Below are 22,791 nucleotides of genomic sequence, written 5' to 3'. Positions count from 1 at the left end.
TTATACTCTTGTAAAGGTTATGACCACGACAAGGCAGTAGAATTTTGGAATAAGATTGAAAGTCCCTTACTGGCGGATGATGATATCTGTAGGCTTAACTCCCCTATATCAGCGCAAGAAGTATCTGAAGCAATTGCAGGTCTATCTACAAATAGGGCAGCTGGTCTGGATGGCTTACCTAGTGAATTTTACAAAATACTATCTCCAGAAATCTCCCCGTAATTAATAAACTTATATAATGATTTTTACATGAATGGCAAGTTAGCTACACCTGCATTTTCCGCATCCTATCCAAGGCTCAAAGAATCTTATAGGCCAATAGCCTTACTTAACTCAGACTATAAGATCCTCACCTCCATCTTAGCAGCCAGATTACAGCAAATACTACCACAGGTGATCCATCCGGACCAAGCTGGTTTTATGAATGGACGAAATTCCTCGGCAAAAATAAGGGAGGTAATACTTACATTGGAATATCTTGAAAGGGCCGCTCGGATGGGAGGGGGGAGAGGAGAGACGCTTGCAGTACCAGACATCGCTATTCTTTCTATTGACGCAGAAAAAGCGTTTGATTCTGTTACTTTCAGGCACCTCAATACATCCTTGATAAAATTCGGAATCAAGGGCAAATTCCCCGAATTTGTGGAGAACCTTTATAAAAACTCAGCTACACGTTTGATTATTAATGGTGGTATATCTTCATCTATAACTCTTGAAAGGGGAACTCGCCAGGGGTGCCCGCTTTCCCCCCTCCTGTTCAATGTGGCCATTGAGTCTTTAGCAATTATGGTACAACAAAACCTAGAAGGAATAAAGATCTCAAATCATGAGATGAAAATTGGTCTATACTATACATATCAAATACTAAAATTAATATTCCAAAACTTATGCAGATAATGGATCATTTTGGATCCTTCTCAGGATATAAAATAAATCCATCTAATTCAGAAATTCATTGGATCTGCAGGGATAAAGATTCTTGTACAGATAACCCCTTTAAAAGTATAACAGATTCATTTAAATATCTAGGAATAAATATTCTAGTGAACTCCGATAATTTATATGAATTTAATATACCCCCTATTATTAGGCAAATTAAAGAAAAATTGAGAACCTGGCAGACACTGCCTCTTTCAATCTCGGGTCGAGTGGCATTATTTAAAATGATTCTCCTCCCCAAATTACTATATATACTTATGAATGTCCCAGTGATTCTTTTTGAGAGGGATGTAAGGCTGATCAACAGCTTAGTTAGTCAATTCCTCTGGCAAGGGAAAAAAGCGCAAATCTCCCATAATAAACTCTCTCTTCCATGCGACCTCGGTGGCTAGGCACTTCCAGACATTAGATCATACAATCTTATCTCTCTGGCACGAATAGCAAGTGATTGGATCTTATCTAAGGACTATATCTTAAATAATCAGTTTGAAATAAATATCTGTGATCCTTTTCTACCTGTAGCACTTCTGCATTCCTCTCCCAAAGAGCTACCTGCAGAAATCAAAAGACTTAAATCGATCTCCAACCCTATTAAGGCCTGGTGGAAAATATCAAAGCTTCTGCCTTTTAACCCCAAGATTTCAAACTATCTCACCTTGATCGGGAATCCAAAGTTCCAACCTGGTCTCCAATCTGAGGTCTTTAATAGATGGCACAAGAATGGGTTAAATAAGTTGATCTTCTTGATAGACGATGATAGGAAGACTATTAAAACATTTGAAAAATTAAAAGGAGAATATAATTTACCCAACAAAGACTTTTTTGCATATCTGCAGATCAGGCATTTTCTCTCTGAAACAACTAGAGAGACAGGGTGGTGCTGGAAACTAGGTAAACTTGAAAACTGGCTTACTCTTATCAAGGTGAACCGGATGTCTATCTCAATGTGCTATCATCTCTTAGCCATTAGTAGGGGCAATCAGAACCTAGCAAGGCTTGCTTTAACATGGACCTCATTGTTAGAATGGAACAGGGTTGACTCAAATGCAATCCAGCAATCTATAAGTAAAGTAAAAAAAATAACTCTTTCAGCCACCTGGCGGGAAGCGCAAATTAAAATTCTTCATAGGGCATACTTCACTCCGGCAACGGGTCGTAGGGTTCATAACTCAGGTTTTGATAAATGCCCTAAATGTTCACTCCCAGCAGCTGACATAGAACATATGTTTTGGTTTTGCCCAAAAGTGAGAACTATCTGGTGCAAGCTAGAATATTGGCTAAATAAGGTGCTGAAAATCCCTCCTGTAATCTTCACCCCACACCAAATTATATTCTGTATAGACAATCAAACCAAATGTCACCCTAATGATAAATTAATATCTATCTCTATATTAGCTACTAGATACCTAATGTGAAAAAAATGGAAAATGCGCTCAGTACCCAGTGTGTCCGAAATCCAGAACTGTTTAAAAAAACAATGTCTTCTAGAACAAAAGGATACAGACATAAACAATGAAGATGATATAAGGAATTTCTTTAACAAATGGGCAACATATATTAAATCACTCCCTGAAAATGAAAAGGAATATATGATCTTCCCTTTCCAAAATTCCGAACTAATACTATTAGGCATTTGGTAGATAGGAGATTGAGAGAGATGAGAGAGAGGTGGTTATTATATATATATATTTGTTGTTGTTATTGTTGTTGTTGTTTTTGTTGTTTCGATTTGTTTTATTATTTTATCCCTGTTTTTTTTTGTCTTTTTATAAAATTAGAAAACCCCAACATAAAGTGACATAAGGTAGCGATTCTTTCTTTACTTTTTTTGATAAAATGCAAACTCCCTCAGGAGAGGATGGAGGGTTAAAGGTCATTTTTTCTCTCCTTTTTCTTTCTTTTTTCTTATTTGAAATTGTTTAAATTTTTTTTAAAAAAAGATGAGGATGATGTTATTTTCCTTTATTATCTGTTTGTTTCTTATTTGTTCTTTACCCCCTCTCTCTTGAAATAATTCAAGATTAAACCATTGTGCAATATCACTTTTTTTTGTTGGCTAATAAAGAATAAAAAAAAAAAAAAAAGAAAAAGTGCATGCTCTATCTGAATCACGAAAGAAAAATTGTGGGTTCAGTGTCTCTTTAATTAACTTCTATTTTCAGATGTGCTTTGTTCTCTTGGCATCCCTTGTTAAAAAATAATATGCACATATTTACACTAGTGGAGCTAGCTGGTGATTGGTGAATGCATACATTTGTCTCTTGTGATTGGCTAACTAGATGTGTTCAGCTAACTGCCAGTAGTGCAATGATTTTCGGTCAGCAAAGGATAACAAGAGAATGAAGCAAGTTTGATAATAGAAGTAAATTGGAAAGCTGTTTTAACTATTCATGAACACAACAGTTTTAGGAGATTTAAAGGGACTATCCAAATCATGGAAGAAAATGTTTGGGTTTCCTGTCCCTTTAAATCTCCTAAAACTATTGTGTTCATGAATAGTTAAACAATCCTGACAAGGCAGTTAGTAAGGGCTCTAACACAACCCCCCTCCCCCTGGAATGTATTACTATGAAGAGTCCAGGGCTACACAGCAAGCACACAGATAGGAAGCTTTATGCTCTGGGATTTAGCTTCTGTCTAAACCCAGCACACACAGGGTGAGTGGGGGAGTAGGCCAGTTACCTGCAGCTACATCTATGCTACAATGATCTAGTATAAAGCTAAATCTAGTTAAGACACAAGGTAAGAAACCAATTAAAGTGTAAACAGCATAAAATAAAGAAGGTACTATAAATGAAAAAAAAAAACTGGGGTTAAAGTGAATGTAAATTTTTCAGGTTTGTATAATATAGTTTGGTAGGGAATCATCCGATTAAGCATACCGCCACAATAAATTTTTAATATAAACTATGATTTCGTTTTTATGATATATATATAATATCGATCATTCACTTACCCGCTCCTCCCACTCACTGTTTGCTAGTTTTCCTCCATATTACGTAAACAGCGGTCCCACCCGCTGTTTACGTATCGGCACTGCGCGCTCCCGTGTATATTTTGCATTGCGCATGCGTTACTCCTATATTGCATTCTATTCATAAACATAGTTGGTGACATAGCTAAAATAAATAAAACGTATATACGGAGCCCTTTCAGATCCACTAATCCTAGCGTTACAATACAGAGGAAATGACAGGACTCCGTATATAATCCTATTGCGACGCCGTGTTTACTTCTATTGCAATAAGGACGTATTACGTCATGGTAAGGGGGTGGGTCCCCCCCGTGGTTAGAGCCGTTATTGGCTATTAAGACGTCAATCAAAAAAGGCAGCAACGGAGCGCGAATGGAGGAGGATGATTTTGCCGAAAATTAATAGAAGATTAAGAAAATACAGGTATCCATTAGAAAACGTAAAATTTGATGAATGAAAGTCAGGTTATTTTGGGATAACTGTTACACAGCTGTTTAGACAGGAGGCTGACTTTACAATCACTTTAAGTATGAACAGCAGGTAATACGTTTTTTGATAACATAATTACTACTTCCTTAACATTAAGATTAAGAGCTCACCGAAATGGGCTCTAACACAACCTCCTCCCCCTGGAATGTATTACTCTGAAGAGTCAGTCACTGCATAGAAAACAGTTAGGAAGCTTAATGCTGTGTGATTTAGCTTCTGTTTAAATACTGCCTGACAAGATGATATGCAGCATTAAGCACACAGAGCTAACTCACACCACATAAAGCTTAGATTCCTCTGTCTAACAGTGCGGCAAGCTACAGAAGGGTGACTGGGGGAGGAGGCCAGTTACCTGCAGCTACGTCTTGTAAAGTTGTTTGTTACAGTGAGTAATCCAGGCTATGTCTCACTCTCAGTCACTGACTGCTCTGTGTGTCTCAGCTCAGCTTGCCTGCTGTACGTGTTCCAGACTCACGGCCTGCCCTCTCTGTCTGCCTTCCTATCCTCCACAGTGAAGTCCTCCACCCGACTCCTGACACCTCCTCACTCTAGTACTCACTCAGTCAGTCAAGGTTCACTTACCTCACAGTCAGTTGCCAGACACTGTGACAGACCAGTCAACTTTACTGGACACTCCTCATCCTCGCTTGCTCCTCTGATCCGACTGACACTGTGTGACAGTAACAGACTCTCAGCTCACGTGGCTCCTCTTGACTTCTATGCAGCAGCTCCCTCCTGCTCCTTACTGCTGTCTTCCCACCAATGCGTGCGACAACCATGACGTCACTCAGCCGAGTCAGCCAAGACCTGCAGGCAGTGGCGCGCGTCCCTGCGCTGATTCTACTGAGTTGATTGGCTGTATATTTTGCTCCATAACAGAGGTGGTTCTGAGAAACGCCTCTATTGGAGTATGTATGGTGCTCGGTTAGCCACCACTGGGTGGCGCTAGCTCATAGTGAGCTAAGAACAGGATTCAGCATCCAGGTTGCGCAATTAATGGAGGGCAGCGGAACGGCTCACTGCCTCCTTATTGCGCAACATGGATGCTCATGCTGAATGTTTTTAGATTATATTAAGACTGTGATCTGGTTAGCATCGGGTGGTGCGGGGGGTCGGGGGGGTACCTAGGGGGGCGTGGCCCAAAAAAATAAAACTTGGGGAAAAAAATATTTTTTATTAATCAGAATGAAAAACATTTTTTCTCTCATTTGAAAGGGGAGGCACTGCCTCCCTTGCCTCCTATTACTGCACGTCATAACCACCACCCCCAAACCGACAAAATAAAAATAAAGTAAAACCTAATCTACCCATTGCCCTGAAAAGGGCATTTATATGGGCATTGCCCTTAAAAGGGCATTCAGCTCTTTTGCTGCCCATTAAAAATAAAAAATGGCTATTCTAAAAAGAAAAACCCACCCCAAAATGAAAACACTGCACAAAATAACAAACAAATTATCCAAAATAATAACAATTATTCCTATTCTAATACTCATTTAAAATAAAAAACTATTCTATAATAAACTACCAATAGCCCTAAAAGGGCCTTTTGTAGGGCATTGCCCTAAGTTAAACAGCTCTTTTGCTCACAAATAAATACAAAGAACCACTAACATTACAAACCCCACCCCCCAAACCCACAAAATAAAAAAAAACTATCTAAAAAACCTAATCTACCCATTGCCCTGAAAAGGGCATTAGTATGGGCATTGCCCTGAAAAGGGCATACAGCTGTTTTACTGCCCTTAAAAGGGCATTCAGCTCTTCTAAGAGTGCCCACCCTAAACTAAAAAAAACCACCCCCAAAAAAACACTAACCCCTCTTTAGGTACTCACAGTTGTTGAAGTCCCACTTGAACAATATTCATCCCATCGGCTCCATCTTCATCCAGGCAGCTCCATTTACATCCATCGCGGCACCGGCATCTTCTTCATCCCTGCGGAGGCGGAGCGGCCATGCGCGTAGGCGGAGGTCCAGGCGAAGGTCCAAGGTGGAGGTCAAGGCGAAGGTTCAATGCGGAGGTCCAGGTGAAGGTCCAAGGCGGAGGTCCAGGCGGAGGTCCATCAATCTGACGTGGAGGTCCTCTTCATGCGATCGTCCGCCGCACACTGAGGATTGAAATGCAAGGTACAACTTTTATACTAGGGGTACCATTGCATTCCTATTGGCTGAAAAATTTAAATCAGCCAATAGAAATTAGGGCTGCTAAAAGCCTATTGGCTGTTCAAATCAGCCAATAGGATTTAAGCAGCTCTCATTCTATTGGCTGATTCAAATTGTATAAAATAGGTATCTTGCATTTCAATCCTCAGTGTGCGGCCGACGATCTTATGAAGAGGATCTCCACGTCGGATCGATGGACCTCCGCCTGGACCTCCACCTTGGACCTCTGCCTGGAACTCCACCTTGGACCTTCACCTGGAACTTCCACCTTGGACCTTCGCCTTGGACCTCCGCCTTGGACCTTCGCCTGGACCTCCACCCCCGCGTGTCGCTGCTCTGCCTCCACAGGGATAAAGAAGATGCCAGTCCCATGATGGATGAAGATGGAGCCGCCTGGATGAAGATGGAGCCGCCGGGATGAAGATCGTTCAAGCGGGACTTCAACAACTGTGAGTTGAAGGGTTAGTGTTAGATTTCTTAAGGTTTTTGGGGGTGTTTTTTTTTAGTTTAGGGTTGGCACTCTTAGAAGAGCTAAATGCCCTTTTAAGGGCAGCAAAATTGCTGTATGCCTTTTTCAGGGCAATGCCCATACAAATGCCCTTTTCAGGGCAATGAGTAGATTCGCTTTTTTAGATAGGTTTTTTATTTTGTGGGTTAGTGGGTTAGTGGATCTTTGTATTTATTTGTGAGCAAAAGAGCTGTTTAACTTAGGGCAATGCCCTACAAAAGGCCCTTTTTTTTAAAATGGGTATTAGAATAGGAATAATTGTTATGGTTACATAAGGGTTACGTTAGGGTTAGGTTTAGGGGTTAATAGTTTAATTTAGGTTGTTGCGATGTGGGGGGCTGGCGGTTTAGGGGTTAATAGGTTTATTTAGTGGTAGTGATGTGGGAGGCCAGAGGTTTAGGGGTTAATAGGTTTATTATAGTGGCAGCGGAATAGGGGTTAATAGATTTATTATAGCATGAGCGATGATGGGATGCGAGGGTAACATAAATTATGTTTACCTGATAATTTCATTTTCTTCTGAAGGGAAGAGTGCACAGCTGCATTCATTACTTTTGGGAAATACAGAACCTGGCCACCAGGAGGCGGCAAATACAGCTCAACCAAAGGCTTAAATACATCCCCCACTTCCCTCATCCCCCAGTCATTCTGCCGAGGGAACAAGGAACAGTAGGAAAAATATCAGGGTGAAAAAAGGTGCCAGAAGAACAAAAAAATCACAGCCGCCTCATAGATAAAATACACGGGCGGGAGCTGTGGACTCAGTCCACAACTGCATTCATTACTTTTGGGAAAATAATACCCAAGCTAGAGGACACTGAATGCAAACAATGGGTGGGTACAAAATGCAGCCCCTTCAAAAGGCACCACAGCCTAAATATTCGACATCAGAAAAAGTATAGACAACACAGGGGAAAACCCGAAGACCAGTTAACTAGTTACACCACCGGCAAAGCCGAACTAAACCACTCAGTCCCAGAGTTCGTCAAGCCCAAACAACCTCCGAGGAGTCAACTCTGTGGATGACCACTCCCATGAAGGTACCTGGCAAAGACAAGGACCGCTATCTACCCCCAAAAAGAACAGAATCACATGAAAATCCAAACGATCATTCCACTTTGCAGAACATAGAATAACCCATGGTTGACGTACAATAACAATGCCCAGGGAGATGAACCCCTAGAACACAAGGAACAAAGAAAGAGAGATCCATAGACAGGGAACCATGTCCCAAAAAAGACCTGAGGAACACCCTCGTATCCCTGACGCTGTACCGCACCCAAAGGTACTCCAGGAAAATCATGAGTTCCCCGTTGCCTCATAGTAAATCTAGATCTGTAAACTAGACAGAAGAGACAGCAGAAATAGGATAACTATCCCAGCAGCTAGTAAAGAGTTCTCCAAAAAGAACACCAACCGCTGAACAGGAACTCCCAATGACCAGCTTCCAGGTAGAAAGCTGAGTCACCGTTTCTAAACCCAAACACAGAAGGCATTTAAAAGCTTGCTAACACCCAATCAAAGTGCAATTAGCTGTAGCTGGTTACACCCTCAAAATGCAATAACTGTAGCTGGATTCAACTGCAAGCCTTCCAAGGGCTCATAGCCCTCCAAAAATCAGCTCCAAGTAACGCTCCCTCCCAGCACCGAACGCCAGTGGAAAAGAACAGGACATCCAAGACCTCTCACAAAGGAGAGAACCAGCTCTAAAGACAAAACTGTCAACCCTGCATAGAGTAACCAACCCCCAATCTTCCCTCTAGGATAATGGTCCTAGCCCAAAAGCTAGTCAAGACCAAAGACAAGAGTCCCAGACTTCGGAAGAGAAAGAAGGGTCAATGTAGGAACAAAGCCCCTGGTTAGACTGCTGACCGTTACTACAAATGGTATGCTACCATAAGTCAGGATAGACATAGTGCTTGGGTGCAAAACCCCCTACACGGCTGTCATCTCAAAAAAACAAGGTACACTTCCCAAGAGAAGAAGGTACTCAGACCGTCTACATCCAGAGAAGAACGTTCATAAAAATGAAAATCTAACAGGCATGAGCTTAAGAAAAAACAAATCAAACACATCTATCCGGCTCAAAAAATAAAATGAAGGCAGCGCCCATCGGGTGAATGCCCAAGGTGAATGAGGATGACAACGGGACCAGCCGATTAAAATGTCCCATTCCCTTAAGCTCAGAACTAGAACCGAAAAACATAAAGAAAAAGAAAAAACAGTGATGTTAAGGAGATTGGCTTCATCCTCAAACGTCAGATCCATTTCGCCATCCAACGTCTAAGGACTTGGATCCCTCAGCCCGCTAGGACTGGGATCCTCCAACACTGCCAAAACATGTCTAAAAAGAACACAAATGCAAGACAGCCTATAACGGAAGGTAAAATCATCTCTCGCCGGATCAACTGAAGACCCTGGCCCCGAGATAGGGGCCCCTGAAACCTTTAGGGGCCAACGCTTTCCCAGAAGGCTGAACTGAATTGGGCAATTCCACGCTTGATGGGCCCTTGTTAACGGAACACAGAGAGTATATTATAGATATAAATTATTCAGCGCCATAGAAATGGCCATGCGGAACCATGCCGTAACCTCTGCAGGAAACAAGCCACCCTCCGGAGAAGGAGTAAAGGCCATAGGGACACCTGCTTGCGTAGCTGGGAAATGGACTGGGGCACTCGCTTCACAGGTAATGGAAACCTCGGAGGCGGATGGCTCAACACACTCTAAGCTCCCTGCTTCTGGAGAAGAGAGTACTCTAGAACAGTAATCAGAACATAACTGATGTGCATTGATTACCCGGGCCATTTCATATTCATCACAAGACACATCCTCCATATCAGAGGCATCCGTGTCGTGCATAGCAGAATCCTCTATAATCTTGGGATTACAAAAATGACAAAAAAGACTAACTGGCTCCCTTTAACACCCCCAATGGCTGGGGCACTCACCACCTCCTGTGAACCAGACAACCCACGAGCAAGACTCTTTCGGTCGCCCCCAGTAAGCGTACAGAAGTGAAAAACAACATAACCGCACCCATCATGAGGTGCACCGTGCCAGACACGAAAAGGGCGTGCAATCTTGAAGATTTCGACGTGAAAAGAAGGCTGTTATGTTCCAAACAGGCCGTGAGCCTAAGTATAGCTACACATTTGCAGATAGAACCATATAACAAACATGATTAAAAGTCCCCCCTGTTCAATAACCCCCCTGAGGAGATATTAACCCATGATTCCTTATTAAGATAAAAGGAGTCCCACTGGGACCCTACATTGTTTCGTTAACATCACATTCACATATCGAAATAAAATGAAACGATCTTACTGGAAATTACGCCGTGGAACAGGAACACGGCCCTTCAAGTATGACAGATAGTAGCCTCGCTTCTGACATGAACTTGAGTGAAGAAAGGTAGGCAGCGAAACTCGTCAATACTGATTACCAACCGGGATGGGTTCACAGGAAAACTCTCCCTGCATCTCTGGACTCTAACTTTCATCCATGCTCTCACTGAGAGGCTGACAGAATTTCTTAAAATTCCAGTCCCATTGCGAAGAGTACTACCCTCCATGTGAGACTATCTTGAACTTCTAACACTTCTCTGCCAACCTCCTGTGACAAAAGGCAAAGAATGACTGAGGGATGAGGGAAGTGGGGGAGGTATTTAAGCCTTTGGTTGGGGTGTCTTTGCCTCCTCCTGGTGACTAGGTTCTGTATTTCCCAAAAGTAATGAATGCAGCTTTGGACTCTTCCCTTTTAAGAAGAAAATAGGGGTTAATAACTTTAGTATAGTGGCGGCGATGTCGGGGAACGGCGAAATAGGGTTTAATACATTTTATTAGTGGCGGCGATGTTGTGAGCAGCAGATTAGGGGTTAATAACTTTGATACATGGAGAGAAGGTGGCAGGCACTACTGGACAGACCCACAGGCAAAAAAAGTATATAAAATACAAAAACTTTTATTGTAGCACGTAGCTGGGTAAAAAGGCAGACTGACAGGCAAGCTTGACAGAGCGGACAAAAGGTCTTACGCGTTTCATGCCCCTTAGTGGCACTTACTCATAGAAACGCGTAAGACCTTTTGTCCGCTCTGTCAAGCTTGCCTGTCAGTCTGCCTTTTTACCCAGCTACGTGCTACAATAAAAGTTTTTGTATTTTATATACTTTTTTTGTCTGTGGGTCTGTCCAGTAGTGCCTGCCGCCTTCTCTCCATGTGTCTTGCTTCACGGGCTTATCCTCCGTTCTTTGGCTACGGCACTCCATGAGTTTTCTGGGGTCCTTACAGTGCCCTCTTTCTGAGGATATCACTTCCGGTTCATGCCGAGGATGCTTCAGCTGCGATTACTCTTCTCCCCTCACGTTAATAACTTTGATATAGTATTTGCAATGAGGGAGGGCCTCGTTTTAGGGGTTAATAGGTAGTGTTGGTGATAAACTCACCCTGTACTGACAAACTTCTTCAGACGAAGACAGGTTAAAAAGAGTTTGTTTATTTATTACACACTGCAGTATGGAGAGAAACAATACAAAGTTTTCTCTGGGGGGGTCAGTCCCCTTCCCAGGTATTTATACATTTCACATCTAGGCTATTTACAGTTCATTATTGGCTAACTAAAAAATGCAAGGGTTTTAACAAATATGGTTACAACATAAGTAAATTACAGTTCTACATGTCAGAATTGTAGGTTTTACTGTGTTTGACCATATATCAAAAAAGAAAGGCAAAGGTCAGGGATGAACTAGTGTCTACATTTTTTTACAATGAGTTGTGTACATACATTCATATATTTGGCCTATCAAGATAACCAGGACTTAAGTATTTACTGATACTAGCTGGAATGCAAGAACTTAAACAAGGATAGAAAAAGATTAGATTTAGAAAAAATAGACACACTTAGAACTAGCTACATTTTATAGCCCCATTAACCAGACTGGCCTCTCCTGACTAATAATGCCAGCATACAAATTAAACCATTCAGACCTCACAAGGCACTGCAAAAAACAGAGACAGATATTGCTTATTATTTTCAACAGTCCCTCCTCTGATGCTGTTAAACTTTGTGACAATAGCATCAAACAGCAATATGATTTAGTCGGATGAACTCCATCTCAAACTGCAGTGCAGAGTTGCTGTGGTTATAGCAATGGGACACATGCTGGGCTGGATTTTCACAGGAGGGCATCAGTCTGCTTGTTGCTGGGCTGACAAGGCTGCAGAGCTTGTGTAGCATTAGTTTGAGACAGATTACTACGAGAGAAAGAAAAACAATTAGTACGACAAAGATTAGCAAACCTTTCAGTATCTTTACACCTAGTTTATCCTGACAGGCCAAAAGTAAAATCAGAAACCAAAACACTAAACTAAGTATCATGCAGAATGGGTAAGTAATAAAATTATAATTTTTCCATTTTTCTCTCTAAGTATTGAGCTTTGGTTCTCCACATAATAAAAAGATAATGATGTAAGTCTGTGTAAACAAAGTGATAACATAATGGAATATGATATTACCTGAAGATAGGCTGTAGTTTAAAAGCACAAAACCAGCTACTTCATATACACAAATAAACCCGAAAATGCAATTTCTCATAAATTTTATACTCTGCAGCTGCTCTTACAAGTCTAAAATAGATTAATATAAAAATAATTTTTCAGTGTACTGTCCCTTTAAGAGACTGGGGTTGCCACAGACATATAATATATTGCTTTGTAATCTCTATCTAATAGCTAAACATAAGTACATACGTATTTGAGCACAATTATATTAACACCTAAACTACCTTGAATGCACACTGCTATTAAATGGATGCAAAACTAATAATCCATCAGAAAAAAAAACAAAAAAACAAATAGAGAATGTGGGGAAGGTGCAATATACAAAACCTCCCAGATACATTAGCCAAAATAATTAATCCAATCATCACTGGGAGAAAATTTAACAAGTATTATTTTTATATGTACTTTACAAAAAATTAAGCAAAATAAAAATGAACGTATAGTAATGTTTCATTAATAGTGAAACATTGTATACAATGTTGAAATGCCTAATTTGCTTTTTAATATTTTTATTGAGGATTAAAAGTAAACATACAGGAATTCCATCGTGAAATAACAATAATAAACAGGCGACATGTTCCATATCAATGGAATGGCATATGAGCAAATAGGAACATAAATGTAAAATGAAGTGAAATTCAATAACGTAGCCAGCTGTCTAGAAAGTACCTGTAGAATAGAATGACTAAATATGGAGTGCTACTCCTCAGTTTTCAACCTCCATAACATAAGTGGGGCCACTTTTGGACCCCTGTCACATCATTTATGTAAAATAGCAGGAGGTTACATTAATATAAGGCCCCATTTGGACCTTTTGGGCAAAAAGGGAACATTCCAATCATAACTAATGCATATACAATTAGAGCATATAATATATATAACCATCAAAAAGGAAATAAAAAAAAAATGGGGAAATGGGTTATATTCATAACATTATTTTACAGACAAGTAGTAGATCACATTTGAATCAAGAATGTAAGAAATATTCAAACTTGGGAATAATACTATAAATTATATCAAAGAGAGTAATGGAGGGTGGGGATATCAGTGACCACTATGTTGCAACAAATATAGAAATAGTTTATATCTATGGCATAACTTATGTAGAGACAGTGATTAACACTCTAATTTTCCAACAGAGATCCCTGTTCTCATGAAGATGCTCTATAGTGGGTTGTAAGTATCAAGCGTGGGTAAATTTATAGCATTAAGTCAGCTTATTGCCAAGCATCGCCCATTCTCACATTCCTTTATGAATGCTGAAAAAACGCTTATCCATATCAGAACCTGTGATATATGATATATGGAAAAAGCTAAATGAAATGTTGTATAAACCACATTTGATAATAAGCTAATGACCTCATCTAGAATATAGTTTTCTCTCTTGGCAATTACTAGGCCTACTTAAGAGGAAAGCTTAAAGGTATATTCAGAGTGGGATAATATGGGCCTCTGTATCAAGCTATCTTTCTCTCTGGGGACTCACATATCTTAAACTGTGTATATTATAAGAGCTAGTTATAGTAACTGGTAGACCACAAGTTAACCTATTAGACTGAATCACATATCTGAAAAAGTAAACTCATAAAAAAAATTCCTTATCTGCATACATTCATTTTAAAGCTAATTGCACACAGAAGGTATTATGGTACAGTATTTTAGGTAATTAGTAGAAGGAACATATATTAACATGAAAACAAGTATCTGCGCATCCATACATTATGGCATAGGGATATTTAATTGCAGACTCTAAGTCTTTAACCCATAGTGCTACTAAAGTATTGTGGCATACTGTCTTAGATTATAAGTATAGGGAGTAACTAATGTCAACAAAATAAAAAGTAACTGCACATCCTTAGGTTGTGGTAAAAACAAAGTAGCCTTGGGTATTAATTATCATGGACATCTGGCATAATTGCCATCATTAGGATAAAGCTATATGTCCCAAGAGTATAATCATGTTTGGCAGTACTAATAAAGTAGTTATACCGTAAATCATTTCCACAACATACGTACTGCTGATGATCATATACTGTGAATAGCTCATAGGGGGCATCATGTGAGTACTGTCATCTTATGTAGGTTAGGAGGTGGGAATGAAGGGTACCCAATATAGTAAGGCAACAATACCAAAGGTTACTATTAAACAAATATACGGTTTCCACATTTGGATCAACAGAGTCACCTCTAAACAATCATGCCTCCCATAAGAGTGCTAATATAAAGATCGCATCACCGCAATCATGTTTGGGGCTCTCACATTCACTCAGCCTACTCCTGATTTAGTTTTTTGTGTCCCTGGGAGATATCCCAACCACCATGAGGTTGTCAGTCCTGCGGGACAGGAATTCTCCGCTCTCACCTCTGAGCCGATAGGCAGCGGGATACAGGTTTCGGGGTATGCCTTTAATCCATGTGAGAGTTCACTGGGGCCGTGGAAAAGGCTACTTGTCAGTAGCAAAGTATTAGCGATGCCCTTAGATTGCTGCGGTGCCGTATCTTCCATGAGGATCAAAGGCTTCTCTATGACCCACGGAGGTGGTGCTGACGGTGTCTTCACATATATGGTAGTAGCCGGGTGCCGTCTGTTAGCTTGCAGGTTGCGCTCCCCATCTGGGATCTGTGTGTGTTCATCGGGCGGCTTCCGCTGCAGAGTAACAGGCTTAGGAGCACGCAGGTAAGTAGGGACACCAACCTCTTGCAGAAGGGCCGTTGTAGGTGTTAGGTTCAGAGAAGCGCTCAATACTGGTTCAGCTAGCGGTCCTCATCCAGATTCGGCCCCGCTCAGGGACTCTGTTTTCTGCATCGACCATGTGGAGGCCAGCAGCTGCAAAATCTGGCATAGTTCCAGCTCCAACTCTTCAAAGTGTTTCTTGAGGAGAGAATGTATCTCCCCTTCCCACCGGTCGACTGCGGCCATTACTGATTTCATGTTAGGTGACTGGCTAAGTAGTGAGTGGTAATCCGTTACTGCCCCAGTAGGACAGGGTGAGACTCCCCACAGTTTTTATCCTATTGCAGGATATCGTAACCCCAGAGTTGGGGGGGGGGGGGTAGTATTGCGGCAGCCCCAGACCTACGCTCCAAAACCCACACAGAATCTGCTTTTGTTACACAAAGTACTGCGTAGTTACAAAAAATGGCTTCCAGTCCTGAGAGTAGGTCTGTCACGTAGCTGACTCAAAGAACATAGGCAGGAACACCGTCAAACCATCCACTCCTAGAATAAATCTGTTCACTTCAACAAATATCTGGTTCTGAGGAACAAATATTAAAAGTTTGCTAAAGGTAACTTATAGAAAAAAGATTCAGATTCAGAGAGCTTCAATGAGACGTGACTTGCCGCATTGAGTGTAGGCTCCGCCCCCCTGAAATGCCTAATTTAATAGTATTTTAACTAAAAGAACATTAATACAGAGGTACCAGACTCATGGATATGTGGTATGAAACCACAGATCCATCATGCACCTGAACCATCAGTGTGGCAGTAACAATAAATACATTGTCTTGTTCCCATGGGTGGTATGGCAGACATAACTGGGAACAATGAGAATGCACAAAAATATAAAAGGATACATGGTGAGTTTGATATACATATAACAATTACACAGTAATAGAATAAATAAATCATACAAAAATGAACTGTTATTATCTAATTGACTATTAGAATGTATATAAATCAGGGAATTTTCCTTACACTCTAGTAAACATCACCAGAGTGTAAATGCAGCATACAGGAATAATAACAAGTAAAAAATGAGTCCAATCTCAGGAAATAGTCAAGCACTGTCAAAGAATAATACTTCCCAAAGGCTCAGTCTTTTTGGATTTCCTTGCCAGTGATAGGATCAGTCTGTGGTGGCACCAATTTGTAGTGAGATCCATGATTTAACTTCTGTGACGTCAGTGGCTGTATTTGTGATAAATAATATACAGACAGGCCCCTTCTACTTTGGCTCCAGAGCTGTTTTTCTGGAACAACTCCCAACCATATATATATATATATATATATATATATATATATATATATATATATATATATATATATATATATATATTATATATATATATATATATATATATATATATATATATAAGATCACCAGGTGAGATGGCATGCACGACACGTTTATCATTCTTTAACTATGCAGCAAGTACCTGGATTTGAAAAGACTTAAGCATTGATGTTAGTTGTATGTCAGTCTCCAAAATCAACATAACAGATATTATATTTACAGCCTGTTTCTGAGCAATGTTAAACTAATAGTCATCAGCATTTTACACGGGGGGTATTGTAAAATACAGGGTAATTTACATTTTTCTTTAAAGGGTCAATAAAATTAAACTTTAATGATTTAGATAGGGCATGTAATTCCAAACAACCTTCAAATTTACTCTTATCATCAAATCTGTTTGGTTCGCTTGGTATTCTTTGTTAAAGGCTAAAACTAGGCGGCAGGCTCATAGGCTGCAGTACTAATTGCCAAATTGCAAGTTTATAAAAAATCACTGAGATAAGTGGGTAGTCTGCAGATTTGGATACTAAGTAATCACAGCGGTAAAATAAGTTTATCAATACTTCCGTGTTGATCATGTAAAACTGGGGAATGGGTAACAAAGTGACCATCTATTTTTTTTTATTTTAAACAATAAAAATGTCAAGTAACCTGTCCCTTTAATTTCTATACAACATTTCCCATGCTGATTTTATTAGTCACTAATCTTTAACACATAGATTTTGCAATTATCACTCCAAGGCAGTTATACACTTTCTTGTTCCCCTCCAGACACATTAAGGAAAACTTTCCCTAGTTTACACAGTAAGTCTTTCCTAATGACATTATTGAACAGTTTTGGAACATGTCATTCTGTTTCAGGACCTACAGTAACACTCAATTGTTCTGATATGTGCTTATTCCCAACTCCAATAATCATTAAAGCTTTTGGCTATATTTACAAAGGGCTATGTACTTTGTCTATAAAGAACTGACAGTCAGTCAGAGTCTGCATTCTCCCCTCCTCCCTTTTCTTATAGCACCGCAGCTCCTATGTTTTTACTGTCTGACTGCTCAAAATCTTACCTGTGTCACATTTTTTCTATAGTTAAAATTTTTTATTCCACTTGAAAAATTAAGTAAAATAAGTTAAACAACCATATACAAACATCTTCATTAAGATTATACCTGGTTTAATTGTATTCATCCACTAAATATTATTTGAACTAAATATTGTCTTTGCATAATTATTGCAGCTGGCCAGTTCTGCAAATCAATACAGGACAATATGTATATATATGAAAATTTGCGGCATATAATTTACCATCAATAATTCTGTGTAATTTCAGTGGAGAACACAATAAACCTTATACACACAAAAGTTCAAAATACAACATTTACCTTTAACTACACATTGTACACTATTGCTCTGACAAAATCATACAGCAGAGACACATTGAACACTGACAATCAACCACTAATTAAAACTTCAAAAATATTCACTCCTAAGGTAGAAAACCCACCATGCAAACTTCTAATATCTCCTTACATATCTCCAGCAGCTCTTCAATATTTATACACATTTTCACGAGCATTACATTCTGAACCATCTAACAAAGAAATACATTTCCTCTAAATTATTCCTATTTTTACAAAATTGTGTAATATACAATTACTTTGTCTATGGGTACTCGCTGATAACAAACACTAAAACATGCTTTACCCTACTTAAAATGTCCCTTAAGGAATATAAAGCACAGTTCTTAAGTTATTACTTAATCTTAAATCATTAAAACCCAAACTTTTCTACCACATACTTTTACCAGTCCATCTATCAGTATTGCTATACCCCTCCCTCTTACATGCAGCTCTTGTGTCTGTGTTTTTGTGCTGCTGGAGTGACCAACAATCTTTGCTCATGTGTCCCACCTTTCCACATTTGAAACCTTGTATTCTTTTACTCCTTGCACTCTTTTTCTTATTTTTTTTCTTTGCTCTTTTTCTTCCCTTATTGGGAGATTTAATTCTAAGTTTTTAATTTCTTTTTGATAATTATCCTCTAGTGAAGCCTTTAACGACTCACACTGTCCTTTTACTGCCTCAGTATTCCATTTAAAATATGCTTTCCACTCTTCTGATGTAGGGTTGTTCTTTTTTGAAACCTCTATTAAAACATTACTTAGGGTATTTATTTTATCTAGGTTCCAAGAGCCACCCTCTGGCCATATATTGGACCCTTTGTTTTGAGTTAGTCGGGACCATTTAGTATGATACTTATTACAAAACGTGCCATGGTGTTGATTAATATATTCTGCTGGGGAATCTTTTAGCCATTTAGGATTAGTGGAACAGCCTTTAGAGGAACTACGTCCCATTTTAAATTGACTTTTTACTTTTTACTATTTTTTTTATATTTTTTAAATGTCCCTTGGGGTTTTTACTTACAATTAGCACAAATTCTAAAAAACTAAAACAACAAAACCAACAAAACAGAACAAAAGAGAATTGCATTGTATCAGGGGAACCTCCACCCTAACCTGGCAAAACTACACCACGTGTTTGCCCTCAAAGGGACATTATACACTCATTTTTTCTTTGCATAAATGTTTTGTAGATGATCTATTTATATAGCCCATAAAGTTGTTTTTTTTTAAATGTATAGTTTTGCTTATTTTCAAATAACACTGCTCTGAATTTCAGACTCCTAACCAAGCCCCAAAGTTTTATGAGAATACCATCAGCTACCTACTCCAGCTTGCTCCTGTTTGTGTAAAGGGTCTTTTCATATGAAAAAAAAGGGGATGGGGTGTGTGTCTTATTTCCCACTTGCAGTGGGCTATCCATCTACCTTTTCAATAGAGCAAACTGAGAGCTTCTAAGTAAGTTTTTAAACAGTTTTATACTTGATTTTTATATCAGTACCTGTGCATCTTATTCTTTATAGTAGTGTCTATTACATGCAGTTATATGAAAATGAGTGTATACTGCCCCCTTAAATGACTGCTGCAGTCTTACGTCTACCCAGGATAGCCCCTTCCTAAGATTAACAATATTTTCTTCACTGGGAATACTATCAGTGCTCATACAAGAAATAAAGCTGTCTAATCAGGACTTATCCAAGAGGTTTTCCTAAACAAATAATCAGAACAGGTAAACTATGTGTCCTTTTAGGGTGTCTGCCAGGTTACAGTTATGGATATAGGTTTGTCACAGTTCCCCTTGCATTCAAACACTGACTGGTTAACATCTGGTGGGACTTGCAGTCAGGTTGGGGTGGCTAGAACTGTAAACCCAGTTTCCTAATCCCAGTTGCCTTTAAATAGACACCCTCCTAGGTCACAAGTTTTAACTTTTTTACAAAAACAATTTACACAATACAACACATAACATTAATAAATCAATAAACAAAGCCTCTTAGGATAGCATCACCCAGAATGCCAAACAGCTCTGACCCCTTACCAAGAGACACTCAATTACTGTTAAAATATAAAAAAAATGTTCTTATCATTCAGAAGACCGGTCTAAATTAAGTGTCCCGGGAGCAGAAAGTCTTTGCCACTTGGACTGCTGTCTGAGATTTTGCCATCCTGCTGACTACGCCATGTGTTGGTGATAAACTCACCCTGGACTGAATAACTTCTTCAGACCAAGACAGGTTAAAAAGAGTTTGTTTATTGATTACACACTGCAGTATGGAGAGAAACAATACAAAGTTTTCTCTGGGGGGGTCAGTCCCCTTCCCAGGTATTTATACATTTCACATCTAGGCTATTTACAGTTCATGATTGGCTAACTAAAAAATGCAAGGGTTTTAACAAATATGGTTACAACATAAGTAAATAACAGTTCTACACGTCAGAATTGTAGGTTTTACTGTGTTTTACCATATATCAAAAAAGAAAGGCAAAGGTCAGGGATGAACTAGTGTCTACATTTTATGACACATTCCCAATGTTTACAATGAGTTGTGTACATACATTCATATATTTGGCCTATCAAGATAACCAGGACTTAAGTATTTACTGATATTAGCTTTAATGCAAGAACTTAAACAAGGATAGAAAAAGATTAGATTTAGAAAAAATAAACAGACACACTCAGAACTATGTACATTTTATAGCCCCATTAACCAGACTGGCCTCTCCTGACTAATAATGCCTGCATACAAATTAACCCATTCAGACCTCACAAGGCACTGCAAAAAACAGAGACAGATATTGCTTATTATTTTCAACAGTAGTCTATGGGTGTTAGTGTACTTTGTAACAGTTTAGTTATGAGGAGTTTTTTGTAGCATAAAACTCATAACTTCTGCTCTCAGTTTGCGAAACAGATCTTGTCGTTATAGGGTGTAACGCAAGCTTTTTAGCCTCACCGCAAAACTTGTAATACCGGCGCTATGGAAGTCCCATGAAAAAAACTTAATTTTTATGTGTGTGGAATTGACGTTGCGTTACAGGCTAAAAGGCTTGCTGTACAGCTATACCGACAAGACCTGTAATGGCTGCGGTGCTGTTTTAATGCTGAAATACCTGTTAATAATAATAAATGACCATTTTTTTTATCTTTAAAACTAGGTGAGAGCAAGCAAATAAATTAGAACAGTAGATGACTGTCCTCTTCTGAAGATCTTATAATCCACTTGTTGTGTCATGTGGCGCCCTCTGTCTACTTACTTGTAAAGGGACAGTCTAGTCAAAAATAAACTTTCATGATTCAGATAGGGCATGTAACAACTTTTCCAATTTCCTTTTATAATCAATTTTGCTTTATTATCTTGGTATTCTTAGTTGAAAGCTAAACCTAAGAGGTTCATATTCTAATTTCTTAGCCCTTGAAGGGTGCCTCTTACCTAAATGCATTTTGACATTTTTTTTCACAACTAGACAGTGCTAGTTCATGTGTGCCATATAGATAACATTGTGCTCATGCCCACGGAGTAACCTAGGAGTCAGCACTGATTGGCTAAAATGCAAGTCTGCCAAAAGAAGGGGGCAGATTGCAGAGGCTTAGATACAAGGTAATCACAGAGGTAAAAAGTATATTAATATAACTGTGTTGGTTATGCCAAACTGGGTAATGGGTAATAAAGGGATTATCTATCTTTTAAACAATAACAATTCTGGTGTTATCAGTCCCTTTAAAGAGGAACGCTCTGCTGAAAATATTTCTATAATTATCTTTTTTTTTTCTCAGTTGTTTTAGTCTACAAGAAATTATAGGAGGCTCTAATAAAAAGAAAATTGTGCTTAGGGGATTGTATATCTACACTAATTCCCTCTAATAAAGTTGGGATTCTAATTCCTGTATAATTACTGGAAAGCAAACAAAAAAAAGAAACTCTAGACAAGGAAAAGGAAGATCAGATGAAGAGTCTAAAAAAAAGAAAAATAAATAGATAGTTTACACTCTAGGAATCACTTAGGCTAACAGTGCCTGGATTAGTTTATCTGTATGTTACCAAAATGTCCCTAAAATACAAAGGGAGCCAAATTCTAAGGAAAGCTAAATGTTGGAATGTTTCCCTTGAGATTTGTTTGGCCATTTAAATGTTTCCATAGATCGAGTTAACATTTGAATACTACATTCCAATGGACACTTAAACTATAAAAAAACTTGACATTAGCATGCTAATATTCAAATCTTCAATTGAATCATTTGATTTTCAAATGTTATATTCATTTATAGAAAAAATAATATTGGCCTTGATCGCAATGTATCAATGATTTGCTCCTGAAAATTCTTTCAGACCAAATTAGGAGCTAAGCTTTCTAATGATCACAAAATTCTATATTATTTTCTTTGTTAAAGGGACAGTTTACTCCAGAATTGGTATTGTTTAAAAATATAGATAACCCCTTTATTACCCATTCACCAGTTTTGCACAACTAACACAGTTATATTAATATAATTGTTATCTCTTTGATTACCTTGTATGTACCTTGCATTTTAGCCGAACAGTGCTGACTTATAAATAACTTTACAGGAGAGTCTGTATCTTTCCCTCTGCCTTATTATCTGTGCAGCTACAACCACTCACATTAGTGTACTTCTGTAGAAACACAGTAATTAACTGTAATTCCCATAGCTAACGTTATTATAATACTTGCTTTATTCTTCTGGTTTTTAAACATCCCTTATTCTCTTCCCTCATAACTATATTCCAC

Source organism: Bombina bombina, chromosome 3, assembly GCF_027579735.1.
Source record: "Bombina bombina isolate aBomBom1 chromosome 3, aBomBom1.pri, whole genome shotgun sequence".
Lineage (NCBI taxonomy): Eukaryota > Metazoa > Chordata > Amphibia > Anura > Bombinatoridae > Bombina > Bombina bombina.
The sequence above is the reverse complement of the archived record's forward strand: the minus strand, read 5'-3'. Positions refer to the sequence as shown.